Source organism: Canis lupus, chromosome 4 (assembly GCF_003254725.2).
Source record: "Canis lupus dingo isolate Sandy chromosome 4, ASM325472v2, whole genome shotgun sequence".
NCBI lineage: Eukaryota > Metazoa > Chordata > Mammalia > Carnivora > Canidae > Canis > Canis lupus.
The window spans coordinates 81,027,236-81,053,061 of NC_064246.1; the positions used below are offsets into that span (position 1 = coordinate 81,027,236).

General features: G+C 34.4%; 1 long non-coding RNA gene across 2 annotated transcripts in view; it reads left to right on the forward strand.

Moving 5' to 3' along the window:
• LOC112652778 (uncharacterized) overlaps nucleotides 1-15,090 on the forward strand; it is a 186,514-nt gene extending 171,424 nt beyond the window's left edge. The window contains exon 7 of one of the 2 annotated variants that reach the window (XR_007410430.1): nucleotides 15,071-15,090. This is a non-coding gene — a long non-coding RNA (uncharacterized LOC112652778). The remainder of the gene's footprint in view (nucleotides 1-15,070) is intronic. The other variant, XR_004815253.2, reaches the window with a different exon arrangement.
• The last annotated feature ends 10,736 nt before the right edge of the window (nucleotides 15,091-25,826 follow it).

Sequence of the window (25,826 nt, forward strand, 5' to 3'; positions counted from 1 at the left end):
ATTCTAAGTTGCTACAAACTTGTACCTGGCTTGTGACCTTGACCTTGTGCTTGATGTTTCATCTGTCTGGAATGTCTTGTGTCTGGTTGTCTAGTTCAACACACAAATGAATCCTTCTTTGTATTGAGATCTTAACTCAAACACCACCTCCACATCAAGACTTTCTCTAGTCACTCAATCTGACTTAAATTCCTGGCTCCAAAAAACAGCTACTCCAGTTTTATTATTTTTAATTTTTTATCACTCTCTGAAAATTTATAATTAATGCATGTTTTACTGGTGTATTTTGTTTCCCACCACTAGAATACAATCTAGTTAGAAGCAAGACCTCGTCTCCCTCAACACTGGTTAATGCCTATATTAAAACACACATAGTAAGAGAAATATTAAGAGAATTTTTGCATCAATATTTGTCAAATGACTAATAGAATGATTTTAAGCAGTGAAATTTCAGAACAATTTTAAGGGTCTGAGTTTATTCATCTAGGGATTTTTTTTTTAAAGTTTCAAATTTCCTTGTCATCTCTCTAATACAGGTCTGAGGGACACATCAGAGAAGCAAAATGAATGGTCAGTACTGGATAGTTCAGAATTACCTGAGTAAATTATGAATATTAAACAACAATGATTACCCAATTCCATTGACCTCCCCCATGATTCCTCTTATTAAACAGAAATTGAAATTATGAAATTTAATTATCAACCACTACAAGCATCTACATTAGGTTATAATCAGGAGCGAGAGAGTGATTAGAGCATGTACTCACTTCTTTCAGGAGATTTTCCTGTGAGCTTTATTTGCCACTTTTGTAGTATTTTAAAGATATTAAATGCAATTTATTGCGGTATATAGTCCTACTCATTATATTCCTTTCAATAATTTATACAGTCTGGCTTTGCCATCATGTGATACATATCAACGTAGTTTTTTGCTTCATTAAAAAATGTTTCTACCCCAGATAAACATTACTTCATTGATTATGTTTCTTTTTCTCTGTAACAATGCCTTTATTTGTCTACAAACACAGATAACCAGTTCAAAATAATCCATGCCCACCCTTCAATTTTTTTAACTATTAAGTATAAATCTTAATTATTTTTCCACATTGTCATTTATTTGTTGATTTTATCTTCCTACTGATTTTCCATCACGATTAAGTCAAGATGTGTTGATTCTTCCTTTTTTCCCCCCACAAACATGATTTTCAGGATGCCAGACACAAGAAACAATATAAGAAATAAGACTTTTTGTCTTTTGTGCTTAAATAAAGCAATATTTAGTCACCTATTTCAGTTCTAAGACAAGATATATACTATTTTCAAGAAATATGACAAATGTTTCTGAAAAAAACTAGCAGGTTTAGACTGATAAGTGTAGAAGTGATTGTCATGTAAGACTTTATTATAATCTAATTGTTTATTACATTGCCATGCAGTTTGAAATGTAGAGCTATAGGTAAAAGGGCAAAAGCACCACATATTTAATATCATTTTAGGCTTCAAATTCAACATGGAGAAATATAACATTTTGAATTTTTTTTTTAATTTCGTGGAGACAAATCAATGGGCTGCAGTCAACAAAGATATACTTAAAAAAAAATAAAAAGTAAAAGCTTTCCCTTCAGGGGCTAGAAATCATTACACAATTTTTAAAAAAAGTCTATTCCATAAGAGTAATTACATTTTAATAATAATAATATAAAAATAAAGTTATCAAGAATTTTATCTTAATTTCCTTAATGAATTAAACAACCAGTACACCAAGGAGATAATCAACATTAGGTTATTAATGAATAATATCTCATCAATTGCTTATGTAATTGCTAATAAGACATCATGTGTGCTACTTATTTGCTTCCCAGTCTATAATGAGTACAATAAAAGAAATTAAGATTATATACTGCATAGCTCACCTGAAATTAAGTTTATTAAAATTGTGTCTACATAAATGTTTATGACTAATTTGTTATTTTCATTATTTTTAGTAGCATCACCTATTCACTAGCATGAATCATTCAATGTGTTAAACATATTTTTTTTCACTAAATTTTAATTCACTTACTACTCCTTTTCAATAAAGAGATGAAGAACTGCTGGGTTGCTCAGCGGTTGAACATCTGTCTTCAGCTCCAGGATCCCTGGAGTCCTGGGATTGAGTCCCATATTGGGCTCCCTGCATGGAGCCTGCTTCTCCCTCTGCCTGTGTCTCTGCCTCTCTCTCCCTGTGTCTCTCATGAATAAATAAATAAAAATCTTAAAAAAAAGAGATGGAGAATAATAATTTTATATTACTTAGAATGCTAAGTCTATTGAATATCATCTCAATCATTACAAATAATTTTATGACTTCTGTAAGTTGTAGACATAGAAATATAACATATAATATATACATATATAATTGAATCATTGGGCTATATAAATAAGTTGGGCTATAGAAAAAAAATATTTTTGCATACTCATTTTGAGAGCCTACATGTAAATATAGAGTGAATTATGTCATCCTCCCAAATTCATATGTTGAAGACCTAACCACCAATGTGATTGTATTTGGAAATAAGACTTGTTGTAAGTACTTAAAGTTAAAATAAGCTCATAAAAAATGAGATCTTGAAATAATAGGACTTGTGTCCTTGTAAGAGGAGGGGATAATGTCAGATCTCTCTCTTTCTCTCTCTCTCTCTCTGTGCTTGTACAGAGAAAAGGCTATGTAAGAACATAGTTAAAAGGCGGCCCTCTGTAAGCCTAAAGAGAGAGGCCTCAGCATAAACCAGTACTGCCAACACCTTAGACTTCCAGCCTCTAGAATTGTGAGAAAATAAATTTCTGTTGTTTAAGCCATCCAGTTTGTGGTATTTTGTTGACAGCCCAAACTGACAATACAGAAACACTTCTATATGAAAAGAAAGAGTATATACAAAAATTCAAATCTAAAAGAAACATAACGTTTTGAAAAAAAAAAATTAACATGGATACCACTGTCCACAGTCTCATTTAGGAGCCTGCTGCCAAGAGGGCGATGGTAGTGAGCAGCCCTCATTCCTAGCAATGGGAATGGGAAAAAAAAATGTTGAAGGATTAATGATTAGATTTATGCCTCTAAGTGCTTCATATAGTGCCCCTAGGATCATTAAAATGGGCACCAAGTATTCCACTTTATTTTTTATTTTCACAATTCCTATCAAAGCATTTTATAGTTATTCAATATATAGTTGGGCATTAATTGAAGTTGGTAAAATGAAATATTATATATCTTGTGTAATGCATCTTGGTTAAGTAATCTAAAATTCTCTGGGTTTTTATGGCAGTGTTATAGAAGAACACGCAAAGACATAGTATACTCTCTGTTAATATATTGGTAGCATTAAATAACTAGATTAAAAATCAGGTTTAAAAGACTGTTGCCTGAAATCAACCAGGAATATGCTAACCCTTTGCATAATCAAAGAGATGTTTACCATAAACAGAAAATCAAAACATAAAGTAAGAGAAAAAAATTGAGATAAACTGAAATGATAATAAGTAGAAACTATTTCATAAAGAACTGAGAATTGGCCAGATAAAACATATAAATATAACATTGTTTTTACATTGCTAAATGTTAAAAAGATTAAAATCCTGTTTTTATACTAAAATTTAGTGTTTCCCTGTTCCTTAACCCTGGCCATCTTTACACCAGAATAACTGTAAAAGCATAGATAGCAAATAAGCTGCATTATATCTCTGGAAGAAAACATCATCTCTATAACTGATTTATAGACAGAAATCATCTCAATATTAGAAGAAGGATAAATCTAGATGTATTAATAACTTTAATCAAAAATACAAAAATGAACTTTCAGTCTCAAATTCCTTATTCTACTCCTTGTGTAATCCTTCAAGGGTCAATTAGCCTTTTATGATGTGTTATTTTCAGTTGTAAAATACAAAAAAGAATTAGTCACACCTCAGAATTATTGTAAGGATTAAATGAAAAAATATGTAAAATATTGCACTGTCCAATATTTCACATAATTCCTGAAGCCCATGCACACACACAGATGCTTTTGTAAGCAAAAGTAATATAAAAGAGGAAAACAATGTTATTGCAATCTAAGTGATAGAAAACTGAATGTTATATCTGATGGTAGATTAGAATCTAACTGAGCGTTGAATTTATTCCAGGGTGATTTTTGGTTCATCTTTTTCTTAGAATTTAGAATTTAACATTTTGATTCTTCACCACAGTGAGAAGAAATGAGAAAATGAAATCTCAGGGGAAACTCCTCTTTGATTCCCTGCTTCAGATCTTTTCTCTGTGTTTGGAATCTATATCGAATATTCTTCCTTTGATCTCTGCCTGAAAAGGCCACTGACAACAGATATAAACTTTGGAATGAAAAGTCCTCGATGGACATACACAAGAGAAAAGTTTAAAATTGAGTGTAATAAGGATATTCCAGTTGAGTATAATAAGGATATTCCAGGTATATTACAACTATGATGAATTCAGTTAATATTTTTTAAGTAACCGATTGCTCAAATATTAATAATGGGTCTACTTGTCGATCTTTCTGTTCTCATTATACAAAATTATAGGGGATCCCTGGGTGGCGCAGTGGTTTGGCGCCTGCCTTTGGCCCAGGGCGCGATCCTGGAGACCCCGGATCGAATCCCACATCAGGCTCCCGGTGCATGGAGCCTGCTTCTCCCTCTGCCTATGTCTCTGCCTCTCTCTTTCTCTCTCTGTGACTATCATAAATAAATAAAAATTAAAAAAAAAAGATTTAAACAAAATTATAGTAGTTTTATAATGCTACAAAAATGCTACCCAAGGATTAAAGCTAAAAAATAAAGGAGACACCTAATAGAGAACACTAGAAGTACCTACAACAACAACAACAAAAGCCTTCAAATATATGATAGAAAAAGTGAAAAACCGTGGGACGTCTGAGTGGCTTAGTTGGTTAAACTTCTGCCATCAGCTCAGGTCATTGGCCCAAGGTTCCAGGAATCGAGCACCAAGTCAGGATCCCCGCTCAGTGGGGAGTCTGCTTCTCCCACTTCTGCTGCTCTCCCTGCTTGTGCTCTTTCTCTCTCTCCTCTCTCTCTCTCTCTCAAAGAGATAAATAAAATCTTTTAAAAAAGTAAAAAAAAAAAAAAAAAAAAAGAAAAGTAAAAAAAAAATCTAATTTAAAATGAGTCAAAATTATAAGGACAAAATCCACATAAGATGGTAAAAATATCCAATTAATATGTGAAAAGAATATTTACTTAATTACTAGTCTAAGAAAAGCTTATCAAAAGGATAATGAGTTAAGGTGGTATCTCTGGATAACCTTAGAATAGAGCTGGTCATCAGAAAGATTAAATGATTAGAATTGAAGCTTTCAGCTCTACCCACAGACCTCTGGGAAGGAAAAAGGGGTGGGGGTAGAGATTGAGCTCTATAAAAACCCTTGAAAAATGAGATTTGATATGTTTCCAGGTTGGGAAACATGTGGAGGTTTGGGGAGGGTGGTGTGCCTAGAGAGGACATGAAAGCTCCGTGTTTCTCCCATACCTTGCCTTATGAGTCTTTTCCATCTGGCTATTCTTGAGTTATATCTTTTTATAATACATTGCTAAATGTGAGTAAATATTCCTGTGAGTTTTATGAATGATTCTAGTGAATTGTTGAGCCTGAGAAAGAGAGTCGTGGAAATCTTAATTTATAACGGGTTGTTCAGAAGTGTAGATGGCAATCTGGACTTGCAGTTGGTGTCTGAAGGCAAGGTTTGTTGGACTGAGCCCTTATCCTATGGGATCAGCTAGAAAGTGTCATGATTGAGTTAAATTTGTAAGACAGCAGTTGGTGTCCACTGAGTATTGGAACATTGCTCCATATGGGAAATCCACACATTTGGAATATAGAAATATTCTGTGAGTAAAGTAAGAAACAGAGGGTTTGTTTGTTTTCCTTTTACGCTACTCCATGAGAAATTGTAAAGAGGCTTAACAGTTGTTATACATTTGCTAGTTTTAACTGAACATAACAACAGAAATATTAAAAATCGTGACTATATGTGGCAGGATTAGGTGATTTTTTTCTTGATTTTTCCTATTAGTATTTTTAAATTAATGATTATTTGTTTTCACTGTCTTTCTGTCCCTCCTCTCCTTCTTTCCTTTTCTCTGTCTTTTTTGTATCATTAATACTTTGTAAGAACTAGGATGTTACCTGGCAAGATGGTGTGTCTAAACATAGAGTATCTATGTCTAAATATCTCTCCATGGATAGCCATTAACATGGTTATCTTTCTCCATACCAAGTATTAGCAAAGATAACTATGTATGTCATATCAAAACTGAATTTACATTAGAATTAAAGAAGAGTCGCTTAAATTAGTATTCATTCAAACTGTGACTTCTTACAAAACTTGGGAATAAATGAATTTTCCTGGAAAACCAACAACACAAAATTCTCTAAAGGCCATAACCAGCAACCATGACCTTTGTATTTGTGAATGTATGTATTTCTGATGATATAAAGTGACTTCTCATCTCTGACAAAACTGACACCTAATTGAAACCATTGAACGTAGGAAAGAATATATGTCATTTACCTTTCTTATTTTTAGATATCTCAATCAACCTGGAAAGAGCAAGGAGGTATACAACATAAGAAATGACAAGGAGATATACAACATAAGAAATGATAATTACAAGTCATGTTCTTTAACGACATGTAAAGGAAAGGAAAATGCTCATGACATTTGGTTAAATAAAATAAATATAAAAAGTGATGCCTACACACAGTGGACATTAATTACTGTGAAAATGTGGGGAAAAATGAACCAGAAAACATAAATTCCAACAAAAATTGCTAAAAAGAGTTAAGCAGGTGTTTCACAGAATAATAATCACTTATGTTAATAAGCATATGAAAAAAAATATTTATTTTTAGTAGGAAATGAACACATGTGCCTTTCGACTAGGAGTATTGAAATACAATGTGTTGATAGTTGTATTGTTCTCAATGATAGATATTTTAAATAAGTAGAAAGCTTACCTATGGGAGAGTGAAAAATGAATAATGGTATATTCATACCTTAGAATATTATAAAACAATTAACAATGAATTTTAATTACTGACATAATAAAATATTAATTATAATGTAAGAGAATAAATATCTTAAAATATACTATGATGCATTTTTTATGAAATTAAAAGAAGTAACAGAGAGAGAATGTAGACTCATGTTAACTGGAATTGTGGGTAGTAATAAGTATGGCTGGAAACAGGCACAGGTTTCTATTTGCTATGGTATTGCTATTATAAATTGAATTCTGGGGGTGCCTGGGAGGCTCAGTCAGTTAAGTATCAGACTCTTGGTTTCTGCTGAGGTCATGGTCTCAGGGTTGTGGGACAGAGCTGCCCATTGGGCTCTGCACTCAGTGGGCGTCTGCTTGAGATTCTCTCCCTGACTCTCCCTGTCTCCCTGCTCATGCTCTCTTGCTGTCTCTCTAAAATAATTAAATATAGATTTAAAAAAAATAATTCGGGCAATGGCTACCCAACTTTGTTTTTTAAACTAAAATTCACTGGATTGTTACCTGAGTGAATTATTATGCTATGTAAATTACATCTCAATAAAGTTACTAAAAACAACAATAATGACAAAAGCATTTACCACCAAAAACATATTTACCACCAAAAACATTTATGATGCATAAAAAGTGGAACTATAAAAATAGAAAATATGTAGAATGATAAAGTATTTAGAATGATGGTTCACTAGATATTATTAAATGTATTATATTTATTTGGATATAAACATGTTCTTGTTAGTGATATATTAACTTATCATTATAGTCTGTCATTTTGTCTGTTTCCTATTCTTCAGAGGAACGCATAAAAAAGGCATCTCAAAAATGTTAGTTGCCATGAAGTGTAGAATATTATAAATATTGACAACTTTTTTCTATTTAAAAGGTAAGAGTGTTTGTTGAGCAAATATCTGTTGAAAGACATTTCATCAGATCTTTACTTAAAGATGAGAGAGTAACCAACCTGTTACTATTGCTACCTAATCCTACAGGATAGGGAGATGAATTTCTACAGGTTTTGTTTGTCTGTTTTGGTCATTGAAATAATATGAAACTCAAAGCATGACTTCTCTTTATTGAGTAAAGGGATTGGCATAGATGTAAGTCATATGGCATTGAAAGAAACCAGATGAACCCTGAATCAGCTTTTGTTACCTTCCTAACTTGGTTATTCCCAATGACCTGGCATATAGGATTGTTTTGATAATTGGCAATTTCACTTGTTCACTTATTCACTACTCTGCTTTTTTTCCTCCCAGGATACAAATTTTCAGATAAATATCTTATCATAGGATCAACAAGTAAATGGAAGATTATCCCATTCTATACTGTTATGTTTTATTGACTTAACACTATATTCGTATTTCCTTCCATGTGAACGTATTAGAAGAAAAAATAGACAACATATAGTGTATTAGTGTCATGGCAATCATCACAGAAAAATTCTGAAAAAGCAGGTCTTTTGTAAATGATCCTCAAAGTTTGCGTAAACATTGTTAGCCTCTACATGAAATTACCACATATCCCTTGAACAAAAAAAACCTGAGACAATATGGAGTAGATTTTGAAATCAATTTCTCTGTTAAAAAGCACAAAAGATGAGGCAGAATGAGAAGAATGAGACATATAGTTTGACTTTGTGAGGTATGTACTGTCTAGTTAGATTATTCCTCAATTTCCGAAGCACAGAAGGTAGTAGGAAGAGAAGGCACTTGCAAGTGGGCGTGTTAAATGAAATAAGAAACAAGGCATCCTTGTTCTGCTTCTGCTCTGCTTCTGTTCATGCCTCAGTGAAACTTTACAGAGTTAATGTTAGGCTTTTTCCAATAAGAATAGAAAACGTTTCTTCCATGCAGAGGATGGTTAGAGCAACTGAACATTTTCCCTATAATAATCTCCAGACTGAAAAGAGAGAGCTCAGTTGGAAGTTGTATTCTTTCTATCTCAAAGCTATGAGGCAAAGGGAATGTGGCATTCTGCTTCACAATTATATAATTATCTGCTTTAAGAGTTTGGGTGTTAAGAGTACTTAATTTGAATAGGCGATGACTCAGGTTAGGGAGGATTAGACTAAGTTGACCCTGTTAGTAGTGCAGTTGGCGTCTAAAGTCTTTCTTTCTGTTGGCTGGCTTGGAGGCTTGGAGAAATAGATAACTCGTGACACATGAGTTTGTTTTAACAAAGTGCTAGGAATATATTTTCAGCAGCACTAGGAGCCACTGAGCTGGCAGTTATTCACTGAGAATAGTTTCTTAACTGTATCCAGATTCTTACAGGAAACTAGTGGTTGCAGTGCTGCCAGATTGAGGGAAGCCTTGTATTAAGGATAATCAAAACAATTATATTTCCAAATATATCAAACTAAACTTACATTTATATTGTATTATAAGCCCTACTTCCTCTTCTAATATCAGAGTTGGGATGCAATATCTTTCCTAGATCTCTGTTCCCAGACTATCCTGCATATATAGTCTATCACATGAGCGGTCAGATTGCAACCAAGTAACCATGCACCATCTGCAGTAGGTCTTACCAGTTCAAGGTCTAGGACAAAGTAGGAAATAATTGTCTTCAATAGGACTTAACATAAACCCTACTATTTAGCCTAGGGAAAAAAAATACCCTCTCTGACTCTGGTTGTCTGGCTCAGGAAGAAAAAAAAAAAAAAAAAAAGATCATGGTCCACTTAATCCTAACAAAAATCAATCTGAGGGTCACCAGAAAAAAATGGTTTTGGTGTACCAGCATTAATAATTCATCTTAGGTAGTTAAGCACAGAAACTTCCTAAATGTCTCTATGCCTGGGAAATGGCCTGTAACTTTTCAAGATTATGGATGCTATGTCCTTCAAAGATTCATTGGGATGCCTATTAAGACTTCTGTGTCCAACAGCACTGCTCAGTGGAACATTATGACAATCCAATATAGATTCCCCAAAGGTTCAGATCATAAAGCAAAAGATGTATATGCATGTATATCTATGTGTATGTGTGTATGTGTGTGTGCACACATATATATTGAAGGATTCAATTCAGTCAATCTGCTGAGGGAAAAGAGAGGAAATATGAGATCAGTAATGTAAGAAGGTAGTTTTTATTTTTGACATAGTCTTCAAGACCCACTATAACAGTGAGGATCAAGCTTTTTTATATTATTTTTGTTGTCCATCTCCTCTTGTATATCTTGCTACGTTATGTGAACTATTGTGATGATACATAATGATTTAGATTTCAAGTTAATGGTGATAAATTTACTTTTTGAAGCAGATTTATATAGACTAACAGTATCAACTATCTTTTTGACAAAGACACTCAACAAACTAGGAGTGGAAGGGAACTTCTTCAATCTTATAAAAGACATCTAAAGAATACATACAGCAAATGGCATACTTGATGATGAAGACTGAATTTCCTCTTAAAATCAGGGATAAAACAAGGATTCTTCTACCACCACTTCTATTTAGCATTTTACTAGAAGTTATATCCAGGGCAGTGAGACAATGAATAAATGAATGAATGGATGAATGAATTGTATCCAGTTCGGAAAGAAGCAAAATTCTATTTGTAAATTGCATGATCTTGCATGCAGAAAATCCTAAGAAGTACTCTAAAAATCTATTAGAACTAATAAACAAGTTCAACAAGATGCTAGAATATGATGTCAATATACCAAAACAAGTTTTATGCCCATACACTAAAAAGGAATATTCCGAAAATGAAATAAACAAAATAATTTCTTTATAATTATATCTTTAAAAATACTCAGGGATATATTTAGCTAAAAAAAAAAAAAAAAAAAAAGCAAAACCTATACTTTGAAAACTCCAAAGCATTGTTAGCAAAAATTTTAAAAGATCTAAGTAAATGAAGACACCCCATGTTCATCAATAAGAAAACATGATATAAGATGGTTATACTCCTTAAAATGATCCACAAATTCAAAACAATCCCAATAAAAGTGAAGTTGACATTTTTTGCAGCAATTGACAAGATGATTTTAAAGTTCTAGAGAAATTCAGAGACCAATAATAGCAACACTATTTTAAAAATAAAGAACAAACAACGTTAGACTCACATGTCCTAATTTTCAAGCCTACTTCAAATCTAGAGTAAAGAAGCCCGTGAATTTATCTCAAAAATGTAAATATATAGTTCAATGGAACAGGATTGAAATCCAGAAATAAGCCCTTATATTTACGGCCAATTTATTTATAGCTAAACAATAAAAAAAGACAGGTCAATTTTGAAATACAGCAAAGGATTTGGATAGTATGTTTTTAAAGAATATATATAAATGACCAAGAAACAAGAGAAAAGATGCCAAATATATTTAGTAATCAGGGATAATGCAAATCAAAATCACAATGATATATCAATTTACACCCACTACGATGACCAAAATTAAAGATAGACAAAAACAATGCCTATGAGAATGTGGAAAATTTGAACTCCTATACCTTGCTGGATTGCACAATGGTGCAGACACTTTGGAAAACAGTTCAGGAATCCCTTCAAAATAATGATAGAAGTACTGTCTGTCTCAGTAATTCTATCCCTAACTATATACTCAAGAGAAATAAAAATGAATGTAGACACAAAAATAAATGTACACAATTGTATGATTCCTAATATCAAAATAATGGAAACAACCCAAATGTCCACCCAATGTGGTATATCCATACAATGTTGTATCATTTAGCAATAAATATGAAGTATTGATACATCCACGATATGGAAGTACTTTGAAAACATTACATAAGGTGAAAGAATCCAATCACCCAAAATCACATTGTGTGATCCATTTGTGTAATGGATTCACAAATAAGCAATTCTATAGAGTTGGAGATTAGATCAGTGGTGATCCAGGACTAGGGGAAGAAAAGGGTAGAATGGATTTGTTTGGGGTGTGATGAAAATATCCTAAAACTATGTTGTGGTAATGTTTGCACAATTATTGACTTGTACAATTTAAATGGGTGAATTCTGCAGTATATTAACTATATCTCAGTAAAGCTGTTATTAAAAAAATAAACCTACCTAATAGTTACATCTGCTTAGAAGTCTCAGGGGCATCTCAGACTGAACCTGTGAAGTTCTCTCTAAATCTGCAAGTAGCAGGCACTATAATATCCTCCCCAAATGGCCACATACTAGTCCTTGAAACCTGTGAACATGTTATATGGAAAAAGGAACTTTGCAGAGATGATGAAGATTAAGGATTTTAAGATGGGGACAGCATCTTGGCTCATGCAGGTGGTTACAACATAATCCTATGAGTCCTTAAGAACTAAGAACCTTTCCTGCCTGAGGTCAAATTAAAAGAATGATTAGAAATTTACAACACTGTTGCTTTAGGTGTAGCAATAGTCATAGTGATATGCAGGTCATAGTGAAAAGAAGAAATGCATAACTATTACATTTCCGTAATTCACAGGTTTGAAGTTTAGCTCATCGAAAACGATTATAGGAAGAACTTTGAGTTATCTGAAGCCTCAGTTTTTAATTTTAAATGGTAAAAGTAACATCTGTTTCATTGAGTTGTTTTGACAAATGAATGAGACAACATGGGATGCCTTTGTGGCTCAGCAGTTCAGCATCTGTCTTTAGCTCAGATCATGATCCCAAAGTCCTGGGATCAAATCCCACAACAGGCTCCCAGCAGAGAGCCTGCTTCTCCCTTTGCCTGTGTCTCTGCTTCTCTCTCTGTGTGTGTCTCTCATGAATAAATAAATAAAATCTTTAGGGACATCTGGGTGGCTCAATGGTTGAGCATCTACCTTTGGCTTAGGCTGTGATCCCAGGGTCCTGGGATCGAGTCCCGCATTGAGCTCCTTGCATGGAGCCTGCTTCTCCCTCTGCCTGTGTCTCTGCCTCTCTCTGTGTGTCTCTCATGAATAAATAAAAAAAATGTTTTTTAGAAATTAGACAACATATATAAAGCATGTAGTAATTTTTCCAACCCATGATATACACCTAGAAATGCTCATTTCTATCAATTACAAGGAAGAAAAATGGGTGAAAATGGTCTTCTGGGGCAAGGAAACAGATTCTCCTATAGGGTCTCCAGAAAAAAAAAAAAAATACAGCTTAATCAACAGCTTGATTTTAGCCCAGTGAGGCTCACGTAAATCCTCTGACCTATAGCATTGTAAGAGAATTAATTAATGTGTTTGTAAGCAAATAAGTTTATGGTACTTTGTTGTAGCAGAAGGAAAAAATAATTAACAAAACCTAATACTAGGGATCCCTGGGTGGCGCAGCGGTTTAGCGCCTGCCTTTGGCCCAGGGCGCGATCCTGGAGACCCGGGATCGAATCCCACGTCGGGCTCCCGGTGCATGGAGCCTGCTTCTCCCTCTGCCTGTGTCTCTGCCTCTCTCTCTCTCTCTCTCTCTCTCTCTCTCTCTCCCTCTCTGTGTAACTATCATAAATAAATAAATAAAAATTTTTAAAAAAACACCTAATACTATTCACAGTTTTTACATCACAGTTAAAAAGACCACAATCCATCTGTATCTAAAACTGGAAAATTAGAGACCTTCTTCCTTTTCTCTTTTCATCCTGCTTGCTTACTTAGATCTCAAAACTATCCAGGTATTACTATGTATAATACCAAAATTTTGGTCACATTTACTATTATTTTATCTCCAAAATCAGTGGTCAACAAACATTTTCTATTAACACCCACATAATAAATATCTTAGGCTTTATGAATCATAGGGTCTGTGTGGCAATTACTGAATTTTTCCATTATAGTGAGAAAGTGTTACAAAAACCAGGATGGTTGCATCCCCAATAAAAGTTTATTCACAAAAATAGGCAGTGAAATTTATGTTTGCACAAAAACTGGCACACACGTTTATAGCAGCTTTATTCATAATTGCAAAAACATAGAAGGGAACAAGATATCCTTCAGTAGATGAATAGAAAAATAGGCATGACACTTTCTGACAATGGAACGATATTCAGGACTAAAAATTAATGAGCTATAAAGCCGTGAAAAGACATGGAGGAAACTTAAGTGTATATTACAAAGTAAAAGAAGGCAATCTGGCAAGGCTGTGTGACCATATTATTCCAAATATCAAATATTCTGTAAAGGACAAAATTATGAAGACAGAAAAATGATCCGTGGTTAGCAGGGGTTGGGGAAGGGAGGGCAGAGCACAGTGAAAGTACTCGGCATAACACTATAGTGATGGATATATTTCATTTATGCACATACCCCATAGAATGTACAACACCAAGAGTTGAGCATAATAAGGTCAAGTATGGACTTTAGGTGGTAATGACATGTCAATGTAAGTTCATCACTTGTAACAAATGTATCACTTTGGTGGGCAATACTAATAATAGGAAGATCTACATGTGTAGGGGTTTGGGGTATATGGGAAATCTCTGTACCTTCCTTTCAAGTTTCCTGTGAATCTAAAAATGCTCTAAAAATAAGGTCTATTAAATCCTTGAACAAAACAAAGCAAGTCGTGCATCAGATTTGGCATGCAGGCCATCATTTGATTAGTCTTGGACTATACTACAGTACTCTATCATTGGTTCTGCACAGAATTGCAAAGTTTTGTTTATAGATATAAATCTAATAATGGCCGCTCCTTGCTGTGGAAATACTCAGTATTTTCAGATATACCAAAGTAGGCAAGATACAGCCTCTTCCACTTCTACTCTATCTCCAACCTACTGTCATTTCATCCCAGTTTCTGGTTATGTTGAATGCAAACTGGTTTCTTCCAGTCCTTTCCTGATGCAGGATTTTTTCCTCCTGCCATCTTCTATCCCACATATACTTTCCTCACATTGGAATCTCTTGCTTCAGTCTTATTTAGCAGCTTAAATTGTATTAGAGAGGTTGTCCCTTTACAATTAAGTCCAAATGTGATCTTCCCTGATATTTGTTTTCTCAACAAGCTGCTTCCTCCATGATGCACTGCATGAAATATTACCATTTGTTTGTTTTTCACTCCTTTTTTTTTTTCTTTTTCACCACTGAAAGATAAGGTGCAAGAAGAAAGAGATTGTGACTGATTTTACTCCCCTTCACATTTCCAGTGTTGAGTACAAGGTCAGTAAGCATTTGTTGAATGCACAAGCGAATGAATGAGCTTCACAGTTAAAAGATGACAGGCTGAGTGTCATAATATGCTGAGGACTGACAACTAGGTGGTAGGAATATCTCCAGAACTCCAGCAAACATATCTGAGTTAAGGTAAAACTCTTAGATCTATCATCACTACAGAAATCATTTGCTCTCCCTCTGTCATGTAATATGAATTGTTTCAGTCTTCTGAGAAAGAATACTAGAATAAACTTGAAACATCGCAATAGTGCAAGATTTGGGGCATTTATTTGTTCTTTGGTTATTTTTCTTTATTTGTTATGTAACTAAGGATCAGAAAAAGCCATTTGGCTCAAGGTGTCATGGGAAGGAGGGATCTTTCAGTGTCAGAGAATGAGTTACAACATAGAATGTATGAACATTGATATTGGATTGAAATTAGATGTATTGATAATGAAATAATGATTTCCAATATATAGAAATAAGTATGTAAAAGTATCTAATGTGTGTATATATGTAGATACTTAAAAATGTAGGTTTCATATATATTATATATATGTTATGTATATACACATACATACACAAATACATTATTATTTATCTCTATCTATCATCTATATATCTATTTATCATCTATCAAGACAGAGGATGAGCACCTGAGGGAAACAGTGAGGACATCCAGTGCCCAGATTGTGGTTGTCCAGTCTCATTCTTCATTGAAAAGAATCAGGGCATTTTGAGATAGAGCTGACTCCAGGGCTGGAATAAGAAATTAAGAGATGATCCTGCCAAAAAAAAAAAAAAAAAAAAAAAAAGGAAAGAAAGGAAATAAGAATAATGGAGCGCAAAACACTTGAGAAAAATTGGTGGAGAGGATCTTTCTAGTTGAGCAGCTTGGCAGACCCTATTTAATCAATCAGTGGTCAATGGGATTATCATCAGGATAAGTCAAGTGCACACATTACATGAGGAGATACAATGAAAACACAGATTCACTTTGCTATAGTCCCACAAAAGAAGCATACCTTGAATTTAAGCATGAGGAAAAAAAAAAAACTGAGGGATGTTCTACAAAGTGACTTGAAATCATCAGTGTCAAGATCTTGTAAATCAAAGCAAAAGGAGAAACTGTTCAACACTGAAAGAGCATAAAAAGAGGTCAACTACATGGAAGCTTCATTCTGAGCTGGATCATTCTGCTATAAAGAACATTATAAGAGCAAGTGCTGAAACTTAAGTAGGGTTCAAATATTAGGTAGTAGTGATATATCAATGTTAATATTCTGATACTGTGGTTATAATGTGGTTATGTAGGATAGTGTTCCTGTTTGTAAAAATACAAACTAAAGTAGTTTGGGAAGGAGAAGCTTATACTAATTTAAAAAGGACAGATTCCACAAGTTAGTCTTTGCATCAAGCAACATAAAATCTGGTTTTACTGCTTTATACTTTCTAATAAGTATAATTTCCAAAAGTCATTCAGTCTTCTTTGTGATTATTTTACACACATCTGAAATAATAGAACTGGTATAATGAATTTATACACAATTTTTTTTAATTTATTTTTTATTGGTGTTCAATTTACTAACATACAGAATAACCCCCAGTGCCCGAGAGATGAATGGATAAAGAAGATGTGGTTTATGTATACAATGGAATATTACTCAGCTATTAGAAATGACAAATACCCACCATTTGCTTCAACGTGGATGGAACTGGAGGGTATTATGTTGAGTGAAGTAAGCCAGTCGGAGAAGGATACACAATTTTATTTTAAGGGAAATGGTCTATGTGTTTGAAGACCTTAAAAAAGTGAATATTTTAAAATGCAAGTTTAAAATGCAAACCATGAACCATGGCTCATAGTTAGAAATATTATAATTAAGGTTAATATATTATATTAATATTTTCCCATGTGAGTGTGAATAATATCACTTAACATTTTGACATCTGATTTTATTATTCTTTCATAGTTATTCAATGATTTCAATACATTTAAGGACAAATTTACTTTCAGAAAGCAATTTTCACTCAAAAATGGATGGGAAGAGAAAAATATGATCCAATATAAATAAATTTGCATAATATTTTGCAATTAAAGCAAACATTTATTGTTATATACAATATATATGTTCTTATAATTTTGTCTTGAAAAAATTATCTGATAGCCTAAATAGAAAAAATAGTGCTTGAATTGCTTTTACTGAATTTAAATTGGATTTTTAAAATCTTTCCAGAAAAGAATAGGGAGGGGGACAATATAGTAAACTAAATTGGGGGGTGCCTGGGCGACTCCGTTAAGCATCTGCCTTCAGCTCAGGTCATAATCCCAGGGTCCTGGGATGGAGCCCCACGTGAGGTTCCCTGCTCAATGGGGAGTCTGCTTCTACCTCTGTCTCTCCAGCTTCCTCGTTCTCTCTCTTTCTCAAATAAATAAATAAAATCTTAAAAACAAACAAACAAACAAAACCCAAACTAAACTGGATATGTAGCATATACATGAAACTGGAGTAGAAAGGAAGAATTGTCATTTTTATCTCTTATAAAAGAAGATAAGAGAAGCCTTGCATTTTCAGCCTCTTTTCCTGTGATTGGTGCGGCTATCAACATGGCTTATTGGACGGGATGTTCACAATCTTAGCTAAACAGTTTGGAGTTCCAGATTGGGGCATAAGAGATATGACGTCCTTTCTATATCAGATGTAAACTTGCCAATATAATCATTACAGAAGTCATTTACTGAGGTTTGCAAAAGGTCAGACTTCTAGAAGAATTAATTACTACTATGCGTATAGTGGGTCTCAAGACTTTCTGCCTCTAAATTATAGGACAGTATTTTTAAGATAATAATGTTTGGGGTCTATTTCCACAGATTCAGTTTTACATGGTCTAAGATAGAACCCAGGCATTAGGTTTTTTGGTGGTGGTGGTGGTGGGTTTTTTGTTGGTTTTGTTTTGTTGTTTTTAAGAGGCCCAAGATGATACTAAAGTTATGAGGTTTGGGCAATAGTGATTTACAAAAACAATCTTTAATCAGAGGACTTCAGGGAAAGGAGGAAATCCGTACTTTTTAGAGCATTGTGGAAAAATTTAGTTTCAACAGCAAGATTTGAAACATTATATTAGGTTGAACATCAAGTAGACCCTACACCCAACTTAACCAAACCATCTATATTTATTTGTGTATTTTTTTCCTTCAAGAGAATTTTTCTATTAAATGTCTTTTTAAAACACTAATTTAATTCTATTCCAAGAGAGTCCCAGAGATGTGAAATATCTTGGCAAGATCACAGAGATAATTTGAAATGCTGTGAACAGGTTCTGCTGGGAATTAGTCATATAGTTATTTTTTATACTTTTATTTTTCTCTCAAATAAGCTAATTATAATGATGTTAATTATTGCTGAGTTTTAAAAGTTAAGTTTTAATAAATCAAAAATGATTAAATATTTGAGGAATGGTTGTCTTGGGATTTTCTGAAAATTCAAAGTACTTGAAAAATTTGGCCTGCAAGTCAAATATTATTAATTTAATATAAACTCCACCTTGTGTTAACTTGTTGAAATTGCATTCACAGGATGCCTTGACTCTAGAAAGCTTGAAATCACAGGAAGTTATCTTTAAAATTGTTTAATCTCAAACTATAAATGAGGCCATAAAAAGATGCCTTTTTTTCTGAAATTACACACATATGCTACACGCACAAATATGTATAAGCTAAAATAGATTTAAATATAATGGAAAAATAGTGTGATCCATATTATTAACGCCTGAAATTCCAGGAATCATTAATCCACAAAACAATGTAGTGTAGCATAGCAACTAGGTTTATCTATGTAGTTTGTCTAGTAAATTGAGTTACTAGGAAAGAGACTCATCCTTTTTGTTGTTGTTACCATATAATGCACTGAATTTTGAAATTCAATATTCTCAAGGTGTATTCCTTATCTTTATTTATTTATTTATTTATTTATTTATTTATTTACTTATTTATTTATTTTTCTTATCTTGATTTTTAAATAAAAATAATAATTGTTCAAATAAACTATGATTAGTGACTATAAATCATTTAAACTTACATGTTAAAATAACATATTTGAAATACTTTTATAAAAAAGCAATAAACATGTGTAAACACAATGTGATGTATAGATGTGGGTGGAATAGATTGAGGGAATGATGACCCTAAAACCTTTCTCCAGTAATGAGTTATTTCAGATTTGGGAGTCATGGGAGATGGAACACTGTTGCAGTAGGAGATTGAAAAAAGTTCACCTATGCAAAGCTTGGATTTGAAATATTCTCATTAATATTATGGATTTTGGAGCTAGATATCAAGATTCACATCCTGGATCAGCCGTTTCCTCATTAAGCTATTTAACTATCCCATCTTATTTAATACTCTTTAATTATAATTTTCTCTTTAACACAGGCATAATAATGTCTGCCCCATATATTGGTGAGAAGTAGATGAGTTACTATATGTAAAGGACACAAAATAGTATCAGGATTATAGTAGTGTCTTGGTATCTTATTAATTTATTTTTTATTGAAGTATAACATAAAAAAATATTAAGAGCCATAATGTGTAGAATTCAATAAATTGTAATGAACTCTTAACATGTAACCATCACTTAGCTTAAGTAATAGATCAATGCCAACAACATTGAAGACTCCTTTTAGTCTTTCCCAGTATCTACTTCTTCTTCCCATCCCCAAAGGGACTATCACCTAGATGGTTTGCCTGTTTATTTTTTAATATATATGTGGAAATATTCAGTATGCATTCTATAGCATCTGATTTTTTTACCTTAATATATTTTTGAGATCCATGTGATTATGTAAACTCACTTTCCCATTTTGATTTCTCTATTCCTTTATATGACTATAACAGTAATTTAATTCTCTGTAACAATACAAGTGAAATATACAGTTTTTCTCTCTTAATGATATTTATTCATGAGCAGAAAGAAAATTTTAAATTTGATGTAGTATGACTTAGTAAATCCTTTAATTTGTGTGGTATGATTTATTATCTTTTTCTTTATATTTGGTGACTTTTGTCCCACTTAAGTCATCTTTTCCTACCTCAGGATTATGAAATTAATCTTCTAATTTATATTCTTGAAGATTTTGGTTTACCTTTCACATCCAGATCTATAATTCACTCAAAAATAATTTTGTTTCTCTTTATGGGGCAGCTAATTTTTATATATTTCTTTTATATAAGTATCCAATTGATAGAACATCATACTTTGAAAGGATTATCCTTTCCAGATAATCTGCTCTACAATGCCCACATGTGCTTTAAACCAAATGTCCACAAATCCATTGATCTATTACTGGACTTTGATTTCTGTTGCATAGATCTATTGTTTCTCCTTGCACCAGTACTTTACAATCTTACTTGTAATTTAAAGCATGCCATGGCAGTTAGTAGAGAAAATCCTCTAAATTTGTTGGATTTCTGTATTGCCATGGATAATGTAATATCCCTTTACATTCCCATGTAGATTCTGCAGTCTATTTGCCAAAAAAACAAAACCAAAACCAAATACCCTTCTGAGATCTATTTGGGATTTTTTGAAACTCTAGATTAACTTGGGGAACAGTCTTATCATTACAATCCTGAGTTCTGATTCATAGACTTTGTAAACCTTTTAATCTTCTTTTTTTTCTTTTTAATATTTCAGATGTCAAAATTGTTTTTGTAGAGATTATGCATGTCTCCCATCAGATTTATTCCCAGGTATTTTTTCCAGTCTATTGAGAAATCATTGAAAGACATCACTGTCTAAGTTTAAGGCATAGGACATGATGGTTCGATTTATATATGCTGTGAAATAATCATCATAATAGGTTCAAATAACACCCATCTTCTTATATAGATACTAAAAAAAGGAAGAAAAAGGAAAAGAGGTTGCCGTGGGGCACAGCTTCAAGTGAAGTTAATCTGAGGGGAAGCAAACAGAAAATTGTGGAGGTAGGCCCTGTATCAAATCAGTCACTTTCATCAGAATCTGTAGCATCTTCCCAAGTGGACAGTACATCTGTGGACAAAGCAACACCTGAAACAGAAGACCTGCATGCTTCAGTATCAGATACGGCACAGCAGCCATCTGAAGAGCAAAGCAAGTCTCTTGAAAAAAAAAACAAAAAAACCAAACCAAACAAAACAAAACAAGAATCGCTGTTTCATGTGCAGGAAGAAAGTGGAACTTACTGGGTTTGAATGCTGGTGTGGAAGTGTTTACTGTGCTGTACACCGTTACTCCGATGTACACAATTGTTCTCACAATTACAAAGCTGATGCTGCTGAGAAAAATCAGAAAAAAGAAAATCCAGTAGTTGTTGGCGAAAAGATCCAGAAGATTTGAACTCCTGCTGGAATACAAAATCCTTTGACCATCTGCAAACTAAAAATTGACCTTTTTTTTCCTAGTCACTGGGAATGTAGAGCACTGTATCTTGCATAGGCCTTTTAATCATGCATGTCATTAGAAGAATAGATTTTTTTTGTTTGTTTTGAAAATCACTCTGAGCATTTATTTCCATTGCAGCTTCTGTGGCTGAAAAGACTTAAGCAAACTTTACAAGTATTATCCTTTGAAGATCATTTTAATTTTAGTTGAGTGCAGAGGGCTTTTATAACAAACGTGAAGACATTTTGGAGGGCCGTGATTTTTCCAGTATTAAACATGCATGCATTGTTCTTGCAGTTTATTTTCTCATTGTGTGTGTACATAGCTTTTCTCTGCAGCACAACCTCTGTCGATGGCGCCCCATGGGGTTACTACTACTTAGCTACTAGCTACTTACCAGTCACTGAAGGCAGCTGCATCCTTATGGCTGCTTTGGGGTTTTCATTAACCAAGGTTCTACATATGTTAGCATATAGTTTCTTTGCACCCATTATTTATGTCTGAATCATTTGTCACAGGAGAGTGTGTGCTGATGAGATTCTAAGTTGGTGTGTTTTCAAATTTTTTTGAGCAAGGGAAGGAAAAGCTGTAGGCATTGCTTTGCCGACTGCAGGTTTCTTTTCAGATTACGTTCATCGGTCTGTGTGTATACAATATGAAGAATGATCTGAAGTAATTGTGCTGTGTTTAGGTTTATCCACCAGTCTTTGATGAAATAAAAAGGGAAACCAAAAAAATAAAAATAAAAAAATAAAAAAATTCCTCCTAGTGATAAGAACTCAGGATTTCCTCATTTAATAACTTTCCTATATAACATACAGCAGCGTTAGCTATAATCATCGTGTTGTACACTTATAACACTTATAACACTTATAACTCAAAGTTTGTACCTTTTGACCACATTCCTCCGATTTCCTCTCTCTCCACCCTCTGCCTTTGGTTACCGCAAGTCTGATCTCTTTTTCTATGAGGTTTTACTTTTTCTCTTTTAAGATTTCACATACAATGCAAATCATACAGTATTTGTCTTTCTCTGTCTGACTTTTTCACTTAGGATATTGCTTTCAAGGTCCTCTCAAGTTGTTGCAAATGGTAGGAATTCCTCATGTTTTTTATGGCTGAGTAATCCTTTTGATGTATATATCTCACAACTCTTTTATGCATTCATCACCTGGTGGACACTTAGGTTGTTTGCATGTCTTGGCCATTGTAACTAATGCTGCAGTGAACATGAGAGTACAGATATATTTTCAAGTTAGTGTTTTTCTTTTCTTTGGATTTATTTCCAGAAGGAGAATTCCTGGACTATATGGTAGTTCTATTTTTAGTTTGTGGAGGATCCTCCATACTCTTTTACATAGTGGCGGTTCCCAAATTACAATCCAACTAACAGGGCACAAGGGTTCCCTTTCCACCACATTCTCACCAGCACTGGTTATCTCACATCTGTTTGATGATGGCCATCCTCACAGGTATGAAGTGATATTGCAAATGTGGTTTTAATTTGCATTTCCCTAATGACTAGTGATGTTGAACATTTGACTGGTCCTAGCAAAGAGTTAAGGAAGTGAGGAAGTATATTAGAAAAAGAAAATGAATGCCATTATGAAGGGGGGTGGAATTTGATTCATGTCAGATGTTGAAGATAAAGACGAAGACAATACCATTATTTCTTCTTAAGCTCTGATTTCATCACTTGGTGGAGAGGAGGTATGGCTCTTACCTGAGCATAGTATACAAATAAGCACAAGTTTAAGCATATGACTTGGGTCACTGGATCATTGGTTTTGTGCTTTTGATGTTTTTCCTGCTCTTTTAGCCTAACCAACTATTGGTCATTGTCGTCTTACTTCTTTCACTCAGTCAATCAATACAATTCTTACCCTTACTCTCATAATCTGACTTGTGCAGTGTATGATATGTTACTTCCTTTCTCTCAACATTAAGGCTCTTCTGCAACATTTGACCTAACTCTTAGTCCTGAAATTGGATTACGAAAATTGGATTACTTGACTGTTTGTTGTCAGTGTTCCTTTTCCTTCTGGTAGTTCCCAATCATACAGGGTTTTTTTTGTTTTTGTTTTTGTTTTTGTTTTTGTTTTTAGACTCCTATCGAATCATGCCTCACTTTCCCCCTATATCACCTCTACCCAAGGCAGTCTGAATGCTACAATTACTTTTTAATTAAATCTGCATGTTTGGAGAAATGGTTAATATGGCAGATGAGTAAGGCAACTCTAAACTTGCCTCCTCACCCTACCACAGCTAGATAAATATCAAATCATTCTGAACACACAAGAAATTGATCAGAGAGCCTAGAGAACAAAACTGCATGTCTACAAGCAGGAAAAAAAAAAAAAAAATGACCCGTGTAAGGTAGAAACTGCAGAGAGCTGGTGCAGAGGAGAAAAGAGCTTCAGGAGCTGCAGAGGGGAGGGAGCCCTCATTACAGAGAGAGGAGTGAGAGAATGAGAGAGAAAGAGTGGGGGAAAGGGAAGGAGTGAAAACACACACAGGGGACTGCACAAGAAAAATGTTCCCTAAAACCACTGACTGGTGTTATAAATAGTGGGATGCAGAGTCTGAAGTTTCAGAGGTCAGAGCCATCTCCAGGGTCATGCCTGGTGAACTGAATGGTGTTCTGGTGGGGAAGGAGGGCACAGCTCAGGGAGCAAACAGCCATGGTCTAAGGATCCGCTGGGTTGTATGGGAAGGAATGGTTCCCCTGCTTAGAATGCATTTGGTAGAGGCAGTACAGGCACTGTGTGGGCAAAAGACCCTGTGGGCTCCATTGAGCTGCCCCCCACCACCACCAGCAAGGAACAGAGATGCCAGCTGAGGTCAGTAAACCCTGGTGCCAGTTGTCTGTTGAGATTTACCATAAACCCCAAACTCCTGCATCGTGGAGGGACTATTTTCTGGGACAACACTGGTTACAGTGCAGTGAGATTGTCTCCTAGAGGATCAGTGTGGGCCCACACTGCAGGAGTCTCTGAAGTGTTGGGCTTTGAAACCCAGCATGAGATAAAACACAGGAGTGCTGCCCCATATGGCAGGGGGACAACTTGGACAAAGATAGGGTGAAGGTGGGGATCTGATGGAAGCTGGGGCACAGAAGGGACTATTGTTTGCTCATCTGTGAAGGCTTCCTGAAGAGAGTGACACAAGAGTTCTGGCTTCTGGAGACAAGACAGTAAGCAAGGCCTTTCTCACACCTCACCCACCACCAGTGACCTACCTCAGTGAGAGAAAAACAGAGCTACCAAGCGGAGACCAGAGCCACCTACACAAAGCTTTGCCTTTCCTGTGCCCTGTAGGCCCAACTCCACTAGGCCAAGTCCACCTAACAATCAGAGCAGCAGACCCCTCCCTCAGAAGACCAGGACAAACTCCTTCGGCACATACCAAGTCTACTGATCATGGAGAGCTGCAATACTTCAGCTCTAGGAGAAACAGGATGTAACTTCCTTAAGGCTTTTGTTTGTTTTTGGAGGTTTTTGTTTTTGTCTTATTTTTTTGGATACAGAAAGAGCAATACTGAGATGCAAACACATATGGATGCCATAAAAATGAGGGTGGATGAAGCAGAGAAATGAATCAGGGATAAAGAATATACGATTATGGAAAATCATGAAGCTAAAAAGAAGAGGGAAACAAAGGCAATGGATCACAAAGGTAAACTTAGGGAACTTAGCAACTTATTAAAAATAATAACTTTTATGTCATCCCAGAAGATGAAGAGGAAAAAAAAAAATGGGCAGGTTATTTGAGCAAATTATAACTGAAAACTTCCCTAATCTGGGGAAGGACACAGACATCAAAATCCAGGAAATACAGAGAAACCCCTTAAATATGAAAAAACTGGCTGTCACCAAGGCATATTAGTCACAATCACAAAATACACAGCAAGCTTAGATGAACTGCTCATTGTTGTGAGTGGGCTTCTAAAGTCTCCTACTATTGTATTATTATCAATGTGTGTCTTTAATTTTGTTAACTGGCTTATAAAACTGGCTGCTCCCATGTTAGCGTAAGTATTTATAACTGTTAGATCTTCTTGTTGGATAAACACTTTAAGTATGATATAGTTTCCTTCTCACTTCTTATTACAGTTCTTGGCTTAAAATCTAATTTGTCTGATATAAGGATTGGCACCCCAGCTTTCTTTTAATGTCCATTAGCATGATAAATGTTTTTCCACCCCCTCAATTTTAATCTGGAGGTGTCTTTGGGTCTAAATGAGTCTCTTGCAGATGGGATATTGATGGGTC